Genomic DNA, 16746 nt, shown 5'->3' on the forward strand with positions numbered 1-16746 from the left:
TATAATTCAGCCAAGGCCAGTTGCAGCAGAAACTTCAATCCTATTTCTTTAATATGGAAAACTTGGTTATAGCAAATTTGAAGTAAAGCAATTGCCTGTGCACTGCAGATCCTGTTGTGTGCTGCTCTGTCTGCTCACTGTGAGCTGAGGCTTTGTCTCATACCTAGTGAGACTACTTCGTCTAACAGAACTTGAGGCAGCATTTTGGCTGTTTGTGTTTGAATAAAGGTATTTAAATGTTAGCATGTCATGACATCTCTGAACACATACTGCTGTGCAAAAGAGATTCATGATGGGTGTGAGCAGTATGTCTCATAAGCAAGAAATCTCATCTGTTGCAAGGATAATTTTTATTTAATGAAAACATTTGCAAATAGCCCCAAATCGCTCACTTTGCCATAAGGGAACCAAGTAGAGCGTATGTGCTGTGTTACCTTTACGGCCAACAGCAGACTTTTTGCAGTGTGGCAGCTGAATGTCCAGGTGAGCACTGGGGTGATGTGTACAGACACCTCTGGGGACTCCATCTGAATGCTTGTGTGTGCTCCCCCCCCCGCCTATGCCCCAGGATAAGGACTCGGGGTTGGAATACATTGTTTATCTGTGACAGTGGCTGGGCAGGAGGTGGAAAGTTACGCCAGGACGTTGCATTTTGGGGTATGCCATCCCAATTCTGTCTCCTTAGATATGTCACTTATCAGTAGGAAGACCTATGCTGAGGTTAAAGCTGTGACCTGTGAGATTTGCAAAGGGAATACCTTAGCTCTACCCTGCAGTGGTACTGTTTGGAGGGGCTGTTTCTTGCATGCCCTGCCTGAGATAGGAGGCACTTGGATGCCCAAGTCCAGGCTGTTGGCATTCTTTTCACACCTATGGAAATCACCATTAGTGCTGCTAAGAGTGGTGCTTGTTAGCTTTCCTGCTTAGTTCCTGAAACACTTGTGGGTCACTCAGTTAAGAAGCTGAGCACAGAAGTGTGTGTATCTGACAACATAGTTTGATCTCCAGTGGATTCTCTTTGGCCACTGCAGGTTCAGAGTATCCTTTATGAAATGTTCAGGTACAGAATTTGTAAGAAGATGAAAAACTCAGAAACTGGGAAAAGACTTTCCCCACAAGCTGCCATGGAACAACATGAATTGAAATTGAGGTGTCACAGTTCCTGTTTCCTCCTCCTGCATTTCTAAGTCTTACATGCACAGACAGCAGTAGTAAATTAATAAACAATAATGCACTAGCACGTCCTAAAAGTGAGGCTATGCATGGAAACTTGCAGTCATTAGTTAAGCCTCTCTAGGGTGCGGATTGGGACTGTCAGCTTGAAACTGGTCAGCAGAAATCTTTTGAATCACACGTGGAAAGAGGATCTCAGGGAGAATGAAATGGGATGTCCAAATGTTGATGTAAGTTCTAGGGTTTTTGCAGAACTGTATGAAAGTGTAACCAGAATCCTCTTTGTGAAATCCTTTGCTTGAAAAATCCTTTTTTGAAAGTGTTGCACAGCAGACATGGATGGGGAGCAGGCCATCCTCTTAAGCAAAGTTTGTAGCTTTCCGTTGCTCTTCCAGTGTCAGAGTTTAGGCATCATTCCTTTTTCTGAGTAATAGTGAAGCAGTCTGTTCCCATGAGAGTCACTGGGCTGGGGCAATACTTGAAAGGAATTCTAAAATGTTCAGCTTTACATGAAAAGAAGGCTGTGAAGGAGGGAAAAAGTGGCCTTGACACATATTTTAAAAATGATGGAAACTTTTTGCTGAAGTTGTTGAGAGACGGTTGTTACTGAAATGGTACATGAGTTTAAAATGCAGAAATTCATCTTGAAGAATGGAACTTTCTACGAAATTCTGTTAATGCTGAAAAGGTATAATTTAGCTTAGGTTAAAATCTCTGCGGTTATACTGACCATTGCTGATTTTTCGAGTCTGCTGCTTTTCTCCCAGGATGGGTGTGTGGGTCCTTAGCTTTTACTGACCAGGAATAAAATATGTGAAATGACCAGTGTCTGAATTTTTTTTCAGGTGCTTTCTGCCCTCTGAAAGTTCAAGATAAAATGCTGGCAAGATGATACATCCCCACTCCTGTTCTGCTTAGAGATAGATATAGCCCTGGCTTTCATGTGTAGAAACACTGAATGTGACATCTCAGGAGTGGTATTTTGATTTTATTGATAAAAATATTAAGGCACAAAAAAGAAATTGGCTTGCATAGGATATCTTACAGGCAATGTGGAGGTACAACATGTTTAATTTGAGGATTTTTTTGGCTTCTGGTCTAGTGGTGCAAATTGCAGTTTTAGGTGGCTCTCTCACCCATGCCAGTCATCACCTCTGCCTACATGGCCATGTTCTGTAGTGTTGTGTTCCTTCTCTATGTATCTTCAGTTTCTTTCAGTAAAGCTGTCGGTGGTTTTAATACTGCTGTTAGTATGTGTGGTGGGGAGTGCATTACCCTAGTGGATACAGGTGAAAACATCTGTATGAGCTGATGATGGGGAAGCATGGCAGTATGAGCCAGGGTGTTTTCCCTGCCTGTTTTCATTACCTTTGTAATGCTCCAAGGTAGTTTGGGTTATGAACAATGCTGCTACTGATTTGTAGCCACAGGACTGATAAGCTATATAAAAAGGCCTTCAGAATACTTTGGCAAACTGTGTTTGGATGTCTAGTGTGCACAAAGTCTATCTGCATTATTCAGGAAGATAATTCCTGTCTGTGCTGTTTTCCTTCTGTATTGAGATCATTCTCCTATCCAACTGTTACCCAGCTGAGGTCTCAGTAGTTCTCAGTTTTTCCATAATGACAAAATAAGATTAGCCCTATGATGAGTGGTGCATGTGAAATTCCTTTCAGTTAAAGCACATTGCCCTGAATGTTTTCTGGCTGGTTTTTTTTTGTTTTTTTTTTTTTTTTTTTTTTTTTTTCTTGTGAGAATTCAGCATCTTGTGTTTGAAAGAGAAAGGAGAAAAGATGCAGATGAGGAAATGCTGTTGTTTAAGGTACAGGGAGGAATGCATAGCTTGTTTCTAGAACATAATCTGTCCAGCTGTGACTTAGTCATCTTCAGTCTTATATAAAATGCGTCCAATGTAAATAGTTGAGCATTTCCCTCCTGAATGCGGCAAACCTTTTATGCTTATGTGAAGCTGTAACAGGCACAAGCCATCATGTTAGGAGTACCTTCATACTTGTGAACCTGCAGCATCCATCATACTGTCAAGCCTCATTTACTCATGTGATGGGATTTTTTTTATTTTATTCTGTTCTACATTTTTTTAAGCTTAAAGAGATTCCTTGCTGTTGGCAGAGAATACAGCACTAATAATTCCAGACAGGAGAGCAGAGAACGTAACGTGAGAACAAGGGTGATTCTCTTGAATCAGACTGAAGGTTTTGTTCATCTCTGACAGGGCCAAAAATTGATGTTTGAGGAAGAATGTAAGGTGAGGAGATCACAGGATCTTGGCTAATGTCTCTAATTTCAGTGTAGTAGTTCATGCTGTTACAGTACATGCAGCCCTGCTCTTAGTCACTTGGATTTCACATAGCTGTTCTTCAAGGAAAGGGGGTAACTTGACTATTATGAAATGCTTTTATATGGATAAATGTATTTCCACACAAGTCCTTTGTTTATATAATTATAGAGGTTTTGGAGGGGTGGGGGAGGTTTTTCTTAGTGACAAGCAGGAACTTGTAAGCTTTGTAGGAACTGGCATGTGTGAGTTGAGAGATATTCTGTGCTAGTTAAGGGATGATGGACAGCCTTGTTTAGGTAGTCAAGGCAACTGACGTTGTGAGTGTGTTGTTAAATAAATGTATTGATAAGGAGAGGTGCTGATAAATCTTATGACTGTGGTCATCATGGAAGGTGACATTTAAAATTCTATCAATACAGTTCCCATTAATACACACTTCATGGAACTGGGGAAGCTGGCATCTTCAGTCACATATGTATGCAGGGCAAGGTCTCCTTAGGAGGGGTACTTGGAGCTGAGCTTCACTTGGGTAGCTGGAAACATTCTTCAAAGGCTTCTGAGAAAGTGTTTGATGTAGTTTAGTTCTAAAAAAAAGTTCTACAACTTTTTTCCTAAGAACTACAAATACATTGTGCTCACTGTGAAGATTTAATGGCTTGGGTTGATGCTGCTTGGGGACCTCAAGGCTGGAATGCATTACATGATTTTTGTGGTAAATCCATATACTGTTTTTCAGGCTGTGCTTGACAAACATGGCCTAGCTCTCATGTAAGCTGCAATGCCAAGTGTAAAAATGACTAGGTGAGATTTTCCAGTCTTTGTTAGGTGAAAAGTCAGATCATCAGAATGTTATTTCTGGCCTTAAAGTACACAGTGATGCAAAGATTTAGTGGCCTTGGAGAAGAAAAGAGCAATGCCCTGAGCAACTGATCCAAGTTGGCCCCTGCTTTGGAGGGAGGGAAACAGTGTTTCAATCAGTTTAATCTTCAGTGGTGTCTTCAAATCAGGATTATTCAGTGGTTGAGTGCAAGTTAGACTGGGTGTAGGAGGTGTGGGGGGACATGCCTGTTTTAGGTGGAGAGGGCAAAAGATAGGAGGAAGAAGGCTGTACTCTGATACTGGAAAAGTTTGTGCTGGAGAAACTGCATTACAGTGGAGACCTGAAATACCTGAGACTGGAACTTGGCAAGGGCACACCTAGCTTTATAGATGGTTGTGAGATGAAATCAGATTTTAATTCACTGTTTAGATTCTTTTTATCTAGATAGTATAAAATATTTGCTGATTCTTGATAACTAGAGAGGTGCTAGTGGGATAATAAAGTGTATTTAGGGATCTCTGAAATGTTTTGCCACGTTTCAACAAAAGATGCTAGTCCATCCAGTTGCAAGGCGACGCATTTGTTAGCAAAACTGAAGACCCACCTATAAATTGTAAAACAGCATTTTGGAAAGCAGAAGCTTAAAGGGCTTTAAGGTCTTTGCAGCTTGTTGCCTCTACATTGTACTTAGGCCATTATTTTATTTAAAAGGGTTAATGTGATTCTTGGGCATATTGAGGAAGAGAAAAAAAAAAAGTGGGGGAAAGGAATGTGAATCAAAATAAGTAATCTTATAAACACAGCAGTGTTGAGACTGATACTGGAATTGAATTTTGGTTTCCATGCTTCAAGAAGAATGCCAGTGTATTTGGAGAGAATTCAAAGGACAGCTGCAGAAATGATCCAAGGACTGGAAAATAAGCCTAATGATGTGAGGTTTAAATGAGCTCACCCTACTCAGCTTATTGAAAAGACAATTGAGAGAGGACTTGATCTTTCTCTAAAAGGACTTGTGAGATTTGCTGACAAAGGCATAGCAATATCAACTGAGGTTAGACAAATTCAATTTTGTATACAGTCTCTTAGCGATGATAGTAATTAAACATCGGAATTGTTTACAGGCAAGGGGAAAGGAACAAACATTTATCTTAGTCTTTTAGGAAAGGCCCAACTTACTTATTTTTGGAGAAAATATATTATGATTTTTTTAAGTTATGATAATACTCCTTTCCTGACGCTGGAATTTAAGAATCTGAAGATTTTGTGCCATGATCAGTTAGTGCAAGTTCAGGTACATGAACTTGCAGTCACAGCCAAGATCATGAAATTAAGATGAATTTAGAGGAGAAATAGTTAAGCTGGTGCTAGAATGCTGCCTTGCATAACACGCATAAGATGTGAAGGGAACTCTGAAATTTAATGCTTTGTGGTGTGCATCATTGGAACGCAGCTCTTTCCCATACTGTGTTGCTTCAGATGTTTAAGATATGGTTAAGGCTTTCTGAAAGCCCCTACAGAGAAGCCCTGATGTAACTGTGTACACTCACTGTATTCAGATGAGCATTCCTGCATTCTGGTTGACCACAGGAAAAGTCTGTAAATCTTTTTCATCCTTTTTTAGAAACAGTATGAAAAAAATTGCACAATGGCAGTGTGAATCTGATTCCTCTGAGAGTGAGCACGGACTCTCCTGGTAGGTTTCATTCTTGAATGAATGTAGGATATTCTCTATCTCTCAAGTTAACTGGACTTGTTCAGAAAGTTTATTTGTGTTTGAAACCAATAATTGTCAGAAGCGGTGTTCTAATGGCACTTGTTTGCTGGTTTTCATGCCATCCAAATGAGAGTACTTTAGCAATTCTACTTGTCCATCGCTTTGTAAATTCACCTGGGGAACTGAGTGACTCAGTTTGGTAATGGCTCCAGATCATCCTTCTACTTTTTATTTGCAGTTGCGCATTCTACCACTCCCTTGATGGCTGCCAAGTTTCTATATTTCCATAGATTACTTTGTTCCAGATGCCTTTACAGACATGCAGAGCTCTTAAGTTCCCTTCTGGTAGCTCTCAAAATCTGCTGCTTTGTGCAGGTGGAGCTCTCCCGGTTGGTTCTGCCTGAGTGCGTGCTCGTCCTTGCCTGTGCAGAGGAGGACATTGAGCTACCTGGGCTGCTCTTTTCTCCTGTGTGGCTGCATTCCTGCCTTTCCTCTCCTCTCTTCCTCCTCCAGGTCCAGTCAGGGAGGAGCCCCATTGCTATCACCTCTGCAGCTGTGCAGTAAGAAAATGATTCTATGTCCTAAGGAAGAAAAGGCAGCTGAACATTTTCTGAACATTTTCTATCAATTTGTCACATTAATTGTGCTGTTTCTGAGGTGGGAAATAAATTGCCTGGCAGCTGTAAGCTTCCTTGCTTAAGGCTAGAGGGATAGCAAACTGCAGGAACGTGTTGGAGCACTACACAACACAAAGCAAAGACCTCCAGCTTCGAGATCAAGTGCAGCAACCCCTGCTGCTCACCTTGTCTGGACCGCCCTGTCTGCCTTAACCTGCAGGAGCAGCTCACAGGAAGTGCTGCACACCAAAGAGGTTGTGAAGGGTTAGTTTAGGAGTAGAGGAGAAATCTCCCTCTTCCTGGCCTTCCCTCTCAGCTGTTCCCTTCTCATTGTTCCCCTCTCCACATCATCATGAGGCTGATGGAGAGGACTTGCTGAAGGAGGGCTGTCAGTCTGTTCAGCCTGAGCAACTTCTTGCATTTCAATCTCTTTGTTTCATCATGTGGTTGTACATACATGTGCTTAGTTGCATTTATGATAATCATGAAAAATATCCTGAATGTATTACTCTGCTCATAATTCAACATTCAAAAAAGATGGAGGTAGCAGATAGCATTACAAAGATGTGTTACAGAACCACTCACTCAGCATCGCTTTCGTGTGAGCTCTGTGTGAGCACTCTGGGCCAACTGTTTGATGTCAATGCTCCTGTTACCACCCACAAGCAGTTAAGGTGGTTGATGGTGTGCTGTGCTTTTCTCAAAGGGAGAAATTACTAATTTATGTGCTAGTCATCAGAAATAAATCAGGTTTAATTGATTTTTGTCTTTTTTCATTCACTGGTTGCAGGTGTTTTACTGCTAATTTCTGGTCATCTGCATTTACTTTGAAAATGTGTTCAACTGGATTATCTGCTTTTTATCTTGTTAATAAAAAAAATGGGCTATTCAAAAAAGTGATCGTGGCTCTCAGCACTGTCTTGCCAAGCTTTGCATTTCTTGCCAGCAGTTAGGAAGTAGGTATTTGGGAGTTTCCTGAGTAAGCATTACACCTTTTTCTCTGTGATTGTAAGAGCAAGCCTGTAATTATATCATTTTACCAAAAAACTTACCGAAATAACTTATAAAAATGTATACTACTTAAATCTGGTTGGGCCAATATATTGTTGGCTGCTGTCTTACTCTGTAAATCTGACTACTGGGTGAACATCCACTGTACATGGATGATCCAACACTCAGAACTGGGGCATGCTGAGTCAGTAGTACCTGCATTTTGGGATCAGTGCATATCTTACCAGTGCATATAATGTGTATATGTGAGATGTATAATGTGAGATGCAGCTCATCCAGAAAAGTGAAACATGATAAAGAACATCTCTTGGACATTGTTCAGCAATGGTTGTCCAGTGGTTGGAAGCCTCAGAAGGGGAGCTAAGGGGTTTTGTCTGATGCTGCCTTTGGGCCTCAGGACTGCTCTTCACCACTGTCCTGCTGACTCAGTCTGCTCTCTAACAGGTTTTGTGCTGGGAAAAGCACATCTGCCAGAAATGTGTGAATTTGCTGGGGGTCCCAGCACCATCTTACATGATCAAGAGTGCAACTGGGCACCAAGTCCTGGGCAAGTGCTACAATTGGTGATGTCTCCTAGAAAGATGTCCCTGAGAAGGGGGTGTGGTGGGACAGTGCAGCAGGCCGAGCCTTGAAACCTGTCACAATGTGGGAATATTGCCAAAATCGTGTAAAATTCACTGGATTTTAATGCATAACAGTGATTATGTAGCTCGGTAAAGGATCTGACTCTTGCCATGTGCGGCACAGGTTGCAGGTGTTTTTGTCACCTGGTTTCTCACTCGAGGCATATCGGACAGACTGCTGTTTGTGGAACGAAGCACAGGAGCACTGCACGAGCCTGGAGTAACTTCCTTACAACGCGGAGAAAAGTGTATTTGCATGATCTCGAGCCCAGGTGCAAGGCTGCAAAACTTGCCAGTTACAAACCACAGAGGCCAGGTTGGAGCTGGAATGGCACTCGGTGATGGTTTGGGCAGGGGGGGAAGGGTCAAAACGAGTCCTGTAATGGAAAGCAGGGCTGAACCTTCGCGTGGGAGCTGCGGCTCTGTAATTGCCACACTGTGTGATGTTGCCATGGCTGCCCGGGCAGTCCCTGCGTGGTTTCCTGATGTGTGAGAGCAGGCCGAGGCTGCCGGCAAGCGCAGAGCTGCCCTACGTGTTTGGGGAGCTCAGGCGTGCGCTGGCAAGCCGCGGTGATGGGAGGATCCCTGTGTGGGAGATTGGAGGCTTTGAGCTCAGTCTCTTCCCCATCTCTTCCCTCCCAACAGATCAGAGAACGAGCTGTGATTTTTGCAGGACTTCAAAACACTTTTTTTTTTTTTTCCCCCCCACTTCTTTCTCTCCATTGTAAAGTCCGTCATTCTGCCTTAAGCCGGGGTCGTGCTAGGAGCGAGGCTGCAGTGTGAACTGGAGAGGCTTTGGGGGGGCTTGCCGGGCCTGGGGGGCTCTGGCATGTTTTGATCCGAGAGCCTGTGGCTGCCTTGCCATCTGCATAGCCTGTGAATAGTTTTCTCTGGCACAGACCTTGTTCCTTAGTGTTGCATCATCTCTGGGAGAAAGGCCAGGTCCGGAGCCCCAGCACAAAGGCTTTCTGAAGCCGATGAAGCTTGTTCTGTGTGTGGAACGTCTCTCTCCTTCCTGTCGTCCTTTCCATGGGATTCCTGAAGCGGCCTCCGTCCGAGAGCCCCCTCGTCAACAGCTGCTTTTTCTCTGCCGCTTCCTGCACACCTGGCTGATGCAACGTCTGCCTTGGAAGCGCTTCTGGAGCCTCCTCTGAAGCGGGGTTGTTTGCCCCGGCGGGGAGTGGCCGGGCAGGCAGCCTTGTCACGTGGCGGCCTGAAATAGATGTATAAAGGACGTACTGCGAGACCTCGAGGCACACGCAGAGAGCATTTAGTGGGATTATGCAGAAATCTTTTTTCCGATACTAGGATTGGAGGTTGTAGTTGTACTCCTGGCAACTTGTTAGTGGTTAGCCTTCCACTGGTTGTAAGTTCGGGATACTGCTCTGTGCCAGTAAATTCTGCTGATTCCCCTTCTATATTCAGCGACTTCCCGTGACTCTGGACTGTCTGAATTCTCATGGGAACTGTAATTCTCTGGCTTTGGATTTGGTCCTAGTTATTGCCCTTTATTGCTGAGTTTCCCTCTGACCTTGCGCGTGGTGCAGGCTTTTCTCCCTGAAATACCTTCAAAATGCAATTTCAAGGTCTAAAGGCTTTTTTCTTTTTGTGACAAGCTTTTAAATTTAAGGTTTGTCTACTTAGGAAGGTTTAATAGTTGCACGGATAAAACCATTCATGTGAATACGATTGCATCCACAAGCAACAAAATTTAGAACAAGGAAGGACTTTGGTCTGCTAAGATTAAGCCAATGTTATTTACATTATTTAAATTTATCTTGAGGCTTACTTGATCTGTAGCCATTTTCTGGTGTAGGCAGGTCTCTTAAAACCTGAAAACATAGGGATATATATGGACAAGATGTGGTGGACTGAGCAGTGAGTGGTGTTTCTAATATCGCTGTTCCTACTTAGCCCCATTGCAGAAATGTATTGCCCCTGAAACAGTATCTAAAAGGGAATATTGTATTTTACCTGTTTCTGCTTTTAGTCCAGTATCCTTGGCATCAACTGCAGTTGATGAGACCTGGCAGTGTTTCCTTCCTGCCACCTGTTTTGGCAAAGACTTAGAGAAGACAGTCGCAGCAGTAATATCAGCTGCCACAGCTGGATTCACTGGAGGTTGGTTGTCAAACTCTTAATCTCAGAGTATCTGTACTGAACCTTTTTGTTTGCATTTTTATGACATACAGACATTTGTCTGTTCTCCTTTTACCTCATGGGAAGAGAGAGCAGCAACCTCACAGTATAGGATCCACATAGCAATTAGGATGTGTTCAGAATACACTGCAGAATAGTTTTGCCCCATGATTGTTACAAAATCAAAAGTTTGTGGAACTGGAACAGAAAAGGGATAATTTTCCTCTTTTCTGTTCTATGTACTTTAATAATTTTTGTAACTTCAACTGTGGTGGCTTACGTGTAATCCTTTTTTTCTCTTGTATTACTATATGTTTTCTAGAAAATAGTAGAGAACAGTATTTGCAAAAATAAAATTTAATAAATATAATAATGTATACTAAATTAAAGATATAGTTTTAAATGCTTCAGTGTTAGAATTTGTCACCTTCATCAGTGACTTGGAATGCTGTGAGACAGAGCCACTGTAAAGCAATGTGTTTAGCTTAGAAAGGGGTTCTTTTTGAGTCTATGGGACTTTTTCCGTATTTCTCCACTATTTCTGTTATTCTTTTAATTTTATTTTGATGATTTGAAATTTCAATGGTGTTGTGATGTTTTCTTGAAGACTTCTTCTGTTTATGACCCTTAAAGTGGACTTTATGTCCCTTATGTGGACTTTAATATGGCATTCTTGGTTGAGCGAGTCCTTTTTGCATTACATTGTTGTCATTCCTTTAAAACATCATCTGTGTCACCTGCTCAGCGCACTGTGTGTGCAGACCATGCAAATGCTGCCAGGTCCCTTCTCGTCAATGTGGGGTGCCGCCAAAATTCCCTGGTGTGTGCCTGCCACCTCTGCATAAACATACCTCAGAATAATTTGGTCTGCCATGGATCACTGCCACTTGGTAATTTGCTTCTGCTTTCTAATAGGACATTTTTATGGAATTGTCTTTATGTATGACTCTTCAACCAATTTAAAATCAATAGAAATTAAACTTTCCAGTAAGGTTCCGTGATGCAAATTGGATATTTTAAGAAAGTCCGAACAAACCCTTGTCGGACATCTTCACTTCTGGAGCATATTGAACTGTCAAGGATGTGATTGAATTGTCCCAGAGAAGGATTCCTGGAGGCAAAGTCTTACCTGCCCTTTTTTAAATCTCTTATTAAATTTCTCTTCTATTTTTTATCATAGTTTCTGAAATCTGTAATTATTTCAAAAGAAAAACAGGATTTTGTTTTGGTTTGCGTAATGTCCAGACTGCCGAAGCAGCAGCAAAGTTTTGAGGTTATTCTTTTTGCTTTTCAAAGTAATTTCTGCTGTCTTGGGTCAGTTGCTGAGAGTACTTGACTGTGCATTTTGTAATTTCTCTGCTTGATGGTTTAATTTCTCTCAGTTGCTCTCTCACCATTTGTAGTCCATTAAGGTGTAGTTCACAGAGGAGTTTAACTAAAATTGTTTTCTTCATTAGATAAAATGATGGAATCCTGTGGATGGCTATGGTAAAAATTGCCTTAAAATGGCTTAAACCTAGTTTAATTTTTTAATTAAATTTACTTACTTTCCATCTGTTTCCAAATTTTATCAAAATCAGTTTGACTTGCATATACCTCAGTTTTAATAATGGCTTATATAGCCTTCACTGAACAACTTTATCAAGCTGACATTAGCTAAGTAGATGTATTCATAAACATGTGTTGAAGTAGTTGGCAGTTCTTTCATAAAGCACTTCAAGAATAATGGGAATTGTTAATGTGATTTCATATCTTGTATGGAACAACTTGACTGATGCGTAGGCCCATGGATACCAAAAGTACTTTAAATCGCCCATTTCCTAAAAGCAGTAGTCTTGCCATTCCCTGATCTTTGACTCCAGCTCTTGTGTGTGGTGAGCAGAAACGGGTCTCACTGGGTTGTTGCTTTTTGACATTTTATAATTTTAAAATGCTGTTGTTCTTGTTCTAAGAGCTTGTCGGTGTTTTGTCAAGGTTCTCAAGATCCCAGAGAGCAAAATGAACTCTGAACCAAGTGTGTATATACAAGCAGTTATTTTTGCATCTGGTTGCATGCATATAAACCAGGGGACAGTTTTAAGAAAAGCCTAAGACAGATAAATTTTAAACTGTTGCACTATACTTGTCAATAATTTGGTTATCGTGGTATGCATAGCTAGTAATGAATACCAGTGTTGCCTGTTACTTTGATCCTTTCTGTTGTAGTCTGAATTCTCCCAGACCCCGTGGGACAGAATTGCTGTATTGCTTTGTCAGCCCGCTAGCAGATGATATATAGATCTAATGATAATAGTGAATACTTGTATCAATATTTCATTCTTTAAAACTGGAACAGTTGTTTCCTTGCTGCTTAGTGAACCCAGCTTGTTTTCAGAGCAGAGCTAAGCATTTGTACTGGTAGATTGAGGCACAATTCAAGTATTTTTAGCAATCTGTTTCACAGTAAGTTGGAACTAAAAGATTTAAGGTTTTACCTGCTCTGCCCCCGTGTCTGTGTAGATGTCCTTATAGAAAAACATCTGAAATTCAGGGAATTGGATGCATTTTTTTTTGACCTAACTATTTGATCTGATCCTGTTTGCACTTAAAGGTGCTTTCCCTTCTGTGAGGATCTGACCTTGACATGAGGTTTGTGTGTGTAGAGGCAGTGTTTGACTGGACTCAGGTGGACTGTGCTCCTATTTGAGTGGCACTGGCTGATGAGAGGACCTTTTCAGCATGGTAAGGGAAGCTGTTTCTGCTTACATTAGATGTCCCATAGGTTTTGGTTATTCTTAAATTTCCAGGGGGAAAGATGAATGAAGAAGATCTAAGATGCTAACACTTGTTACACTGCTCCACATGCCAAGTGATTTGCCGCTAGTGCGGATGGCAGTGTAAGTGTGAACTCATCAGACCTTGCTGTCTCTGTCTCAGATGAGGCTGGTGGAGGGGATGCCGAAGAAGGCTGCATGGCAGAGCTGCTCTTAGGAGTTTTCCACCAGCACTGGACTGGCCTGTGGCAGTACGAAGCACAGGAGAAAAAAGTGCTTTGAATTTGATATGACAAGTAATGGCATGGGAGCTTCAAGATGTGCAACTCATTACACACAGAGCTTGTCCTTTGTAGGTGACTTACCCATTGCTGAGCATAGAGAAGATGATGGTAGTTATTGTTCAGATACTAGTAATTCTGGGTTGTCAGAAGTCTGGAATCTGGTTCCATTTTGGGACTTCAAGAACTGAAGTTGTTGGGAAGTGTGGGAAGAGGTAAAGGAAGCACTTATCTGTCCTTTACTGTCTGCAGACAAGAAGTGATCACCATCAATGCATGTGGAGGTGATTTCCCTCTTCTCCCTTGCCCTCACATGTTGAAGTTTTGCATAATCAGAAAAAGTTTTTGTCAGTTTGTCCACGATATGGTTGTACCAGTGTTACCTTTTTATCTTTCTTGGCCATGCATGAGACACTGGATGCACAATGGTTAAGTATTTCAGGCTCTCTGTGGACACAGACTCACAGATGTGCACTGACCCTGCAGAGGAACAGGATGAATCTCTGTCCTCCCCCTGTTTGTTAACTGCTTTGCCCTTGAATCTGTGACCATGGGAGTGTGCAAGGGACATGTTCTGTCCCCCCTGAGATTGGACAGCATCTCCTGAGGAGCATCAAAGGGTGATGGAGTCTGAATTTAGGTAGCACATGCAGTCTGTGAGGCTGTGCCCAGGGTTTTTTGTCTGCAGGTGAATTTTTCATGATGCTCACTAATACTTTGTAGAGTCTGTCACCAAGTGTTGCACGCCATGAGTGCCCCAGAGGTGTCTGTATGACTGGGACATGAGTGAAAACAGGAACAACTACATCTTAAAGGAGGAAGCTCTGGTGAGCTGTTTGACTCACCATGCTTGATTGTCCCTGTTAGTACAGACTTTTAACATCACAAGTCATAGTTTCCAGCAGTAAGTTTTCTGCATCTGCTTTATTTGTACTTGGATGGCACTGGCTGTAGAAGTGAGCCAGTGCAGCGCTGCAGCCGTTGCATCCTAAACAGAGTTCCAAAAATCAAATTCACTGTTACAGCAGCAGGTGTTGCTTAACCTTAACTTGGCCAGTTTAGATTTATTACAGTTCTTTCTGTCAATGTAGGATGTTACCTGAAATAACTGAATAGCATATATTCACAGTGTAGCCAAGGCAGCCACTCACAGCAGGTCAGTGCTTTGGTGTGTGACCTGCACTGAGTGAGAACTGGGGATCCCCCAGAACTGGGGTGGCTGTATGGGTGGATGCTCATCTGGGCTGTTCTGATGATGTTGGGGAAGACCAGGTATCTTTATACCAGTATGACTGGTTAAGGAGGATGGTGTGTAGGTGCCAAATGTGGAGAAGAAAAATCTTTAAATGCTGCATTTTCAAAACCAGATAAATACTATCTACCTGTTAGGCCATCAAAATTTCCATTTCCATTTGATTTCAAGAAGAATTGTGTTGTGAGGGAGACAGATTTGTGCTGTGGTCTGAAACTCATTATATTTGAATTAAGACTTTGAATTTTAGTAAAACTTCTTCCAGTAGCAGCAGAGAGAACTGGGTGTGACTTCTATTTTTTCCCCTGTACAGCTGTATTTTTGGGGGTAGAGGTAGGAAGGACCTTGGGGATTGAATATGCAGGAAATTGGCCAGTTTGGTAGGTGAACATTTAGATCTCAACCCCAGCATTTTCTGTCAGGCTGGTGTTTTGCATGTTAGCAGGCCAAGTTTCATGGAGTCCAGACTGTAATGTGGCCTGAAGGTGATGTGGTCTTGGACCGCACTTGAAGTTGGTCTCAGCAATTCATTTTGAATTGTCACATTGTCAGAGTTGAAAGTACCCATAAAATGGTAGCACCAAACAGTAAAATCTGAGCATGGGTGATAGTTGGGCAAGTATTGCTGGATCAACAGAAAAGTGAACTGGAATTTGCCTTGTTTAACCTTTCAGATTGCTATTTCATGTTTCTCCAGTAATCTCCTTCTCAAAAATGGGAGTTAATCAGACCATATCAGCGCAGCAGCATTTGTACAGTGCTGATAGAAGGAGGGTTTCCTAAGAGAACTGGGTGAAAACTTGTCCCAGTTACTCCTGGACTGACCAGGTATCCTGTGACTCTCTAGACCAGAAGCTGAACCTGAAATCCTCCAGCCCTGCTGAGTCACAGGCAGGCAGGAGGCTGGAATTTGTCCTGATGAAATATCGGGCTGCTGCCAGCTGGGTATGGTCATTGGCAAAGGCATGAGATCGATAGAGGGAAAAACATCTAAACAAGTATTTAAAAGACTACTGGGTGTGAGGAGAGGAAGAGTTTTCCATGTCCCTTAAAGGGAAGGGTACTTCAGACACTGAGAAACTTGTCTTACTTCTTTTCACCTTGTGCTATAGTTTTACGGGACTCTGTTGAAGCAGGGATTGATGTCTGTAGCTTTTAGCTGTATTTTAGGAGCAGTTTGTCTCATCTTGTGTCAGTGTAGAAATCACAACTCTTGTCACAAGCACAAGAAAGGGTAAATAAGACACTTCTGGAAGGTCCTTTATTTTTCTTTTAATTTTTTTTTTCCCAGAAAACACACTCAAGGACACTGGGCTGTCTTGGGTTGAAACTGCTTGTGAGCTTAGTCCTGCCTGTTTTCTTTTTCATCTCCCACCTCCCCGTGAGACCATTGCTTTGGGGCATAACAGGGAATTGCCACAGACCACTTAGAAATCTTTATGTGCTACTTCTGTAATTCACTGTATGCCTGTCATACTGTCTGAAAGATTTTCCATCAGGATGTATGCTGAAGAAGAAAAGTATTTCCTTGTGCCTAGAGAAGTGGCCTGCCTTTTAAGACAGGAAAAGGCAATATAGCATGTAGCGTTTAAACTTTCTGACTCTCACTCTTCATTTGCCCTTATAGTGACCGTGTGTTTTTGTCTTTCTGGGTGTTTTGTGTATTAAACAATGGCTGGACTGTGGTGTTCGAAGGCAGTTCCCTGTGAGAAATTCGCTCCCCACAGGAACACTTGGCTCACGGCCTCTCTCTAGCCCAGGAGGGTTTGCTGGCAGAGCCCCGAGATGCCGGGAGCATGTGACAGCAGGCTGGCCCGTCTGCGCTGCCGGAGCCAGGCAAAGGCAGTGGAAAGTATGCAAGGCCGCCCTTGAAGCTCAACGTGCAGAGAAAGGTGGTTGTCACCATTTTTCTTTGGTTTTGGAGCTACTTTTGCTGTGTACAGAAATGCAGCTTCTCTCTGTGTTGTGGGGGGTTCTCTCGAGCTGTGTAGAATAATAGCTCCTTTATGCTCAACTGTGTTATTGAGGTTATTTACATAACGAGGAGCTGATCCCGTTTCACCT

The 16746-nt window shown here is 42.3% G+C and overlaps 1 protein-coding gene across 1 annotated transcript in view; it reads left to right on the forward strand.

The window, feature by feature from the left end:
* Positions 1 to 16746, forward strand: part of SETD5 (SET domain containing 5) — a 65680-nt gene that overhangs the window by 8277 nt on the left and 40657 nt on the right. The window lies entirely within an intron of this gene.

This window comes from Hirundo rustica, chromosome 12 (assembly GCF_015227805.2).
Source record: "Hirundo rustica isolate bHirRus1 chromosome 12, bHirRus1.pri.v3, whole genome shotgun sequence".
Lineage (NCBI taxonomy): Eukaryota > Metazoa > Chordata > Aves > Passeriformes > Hirundinidae > Hirundo > Hirundo rustica.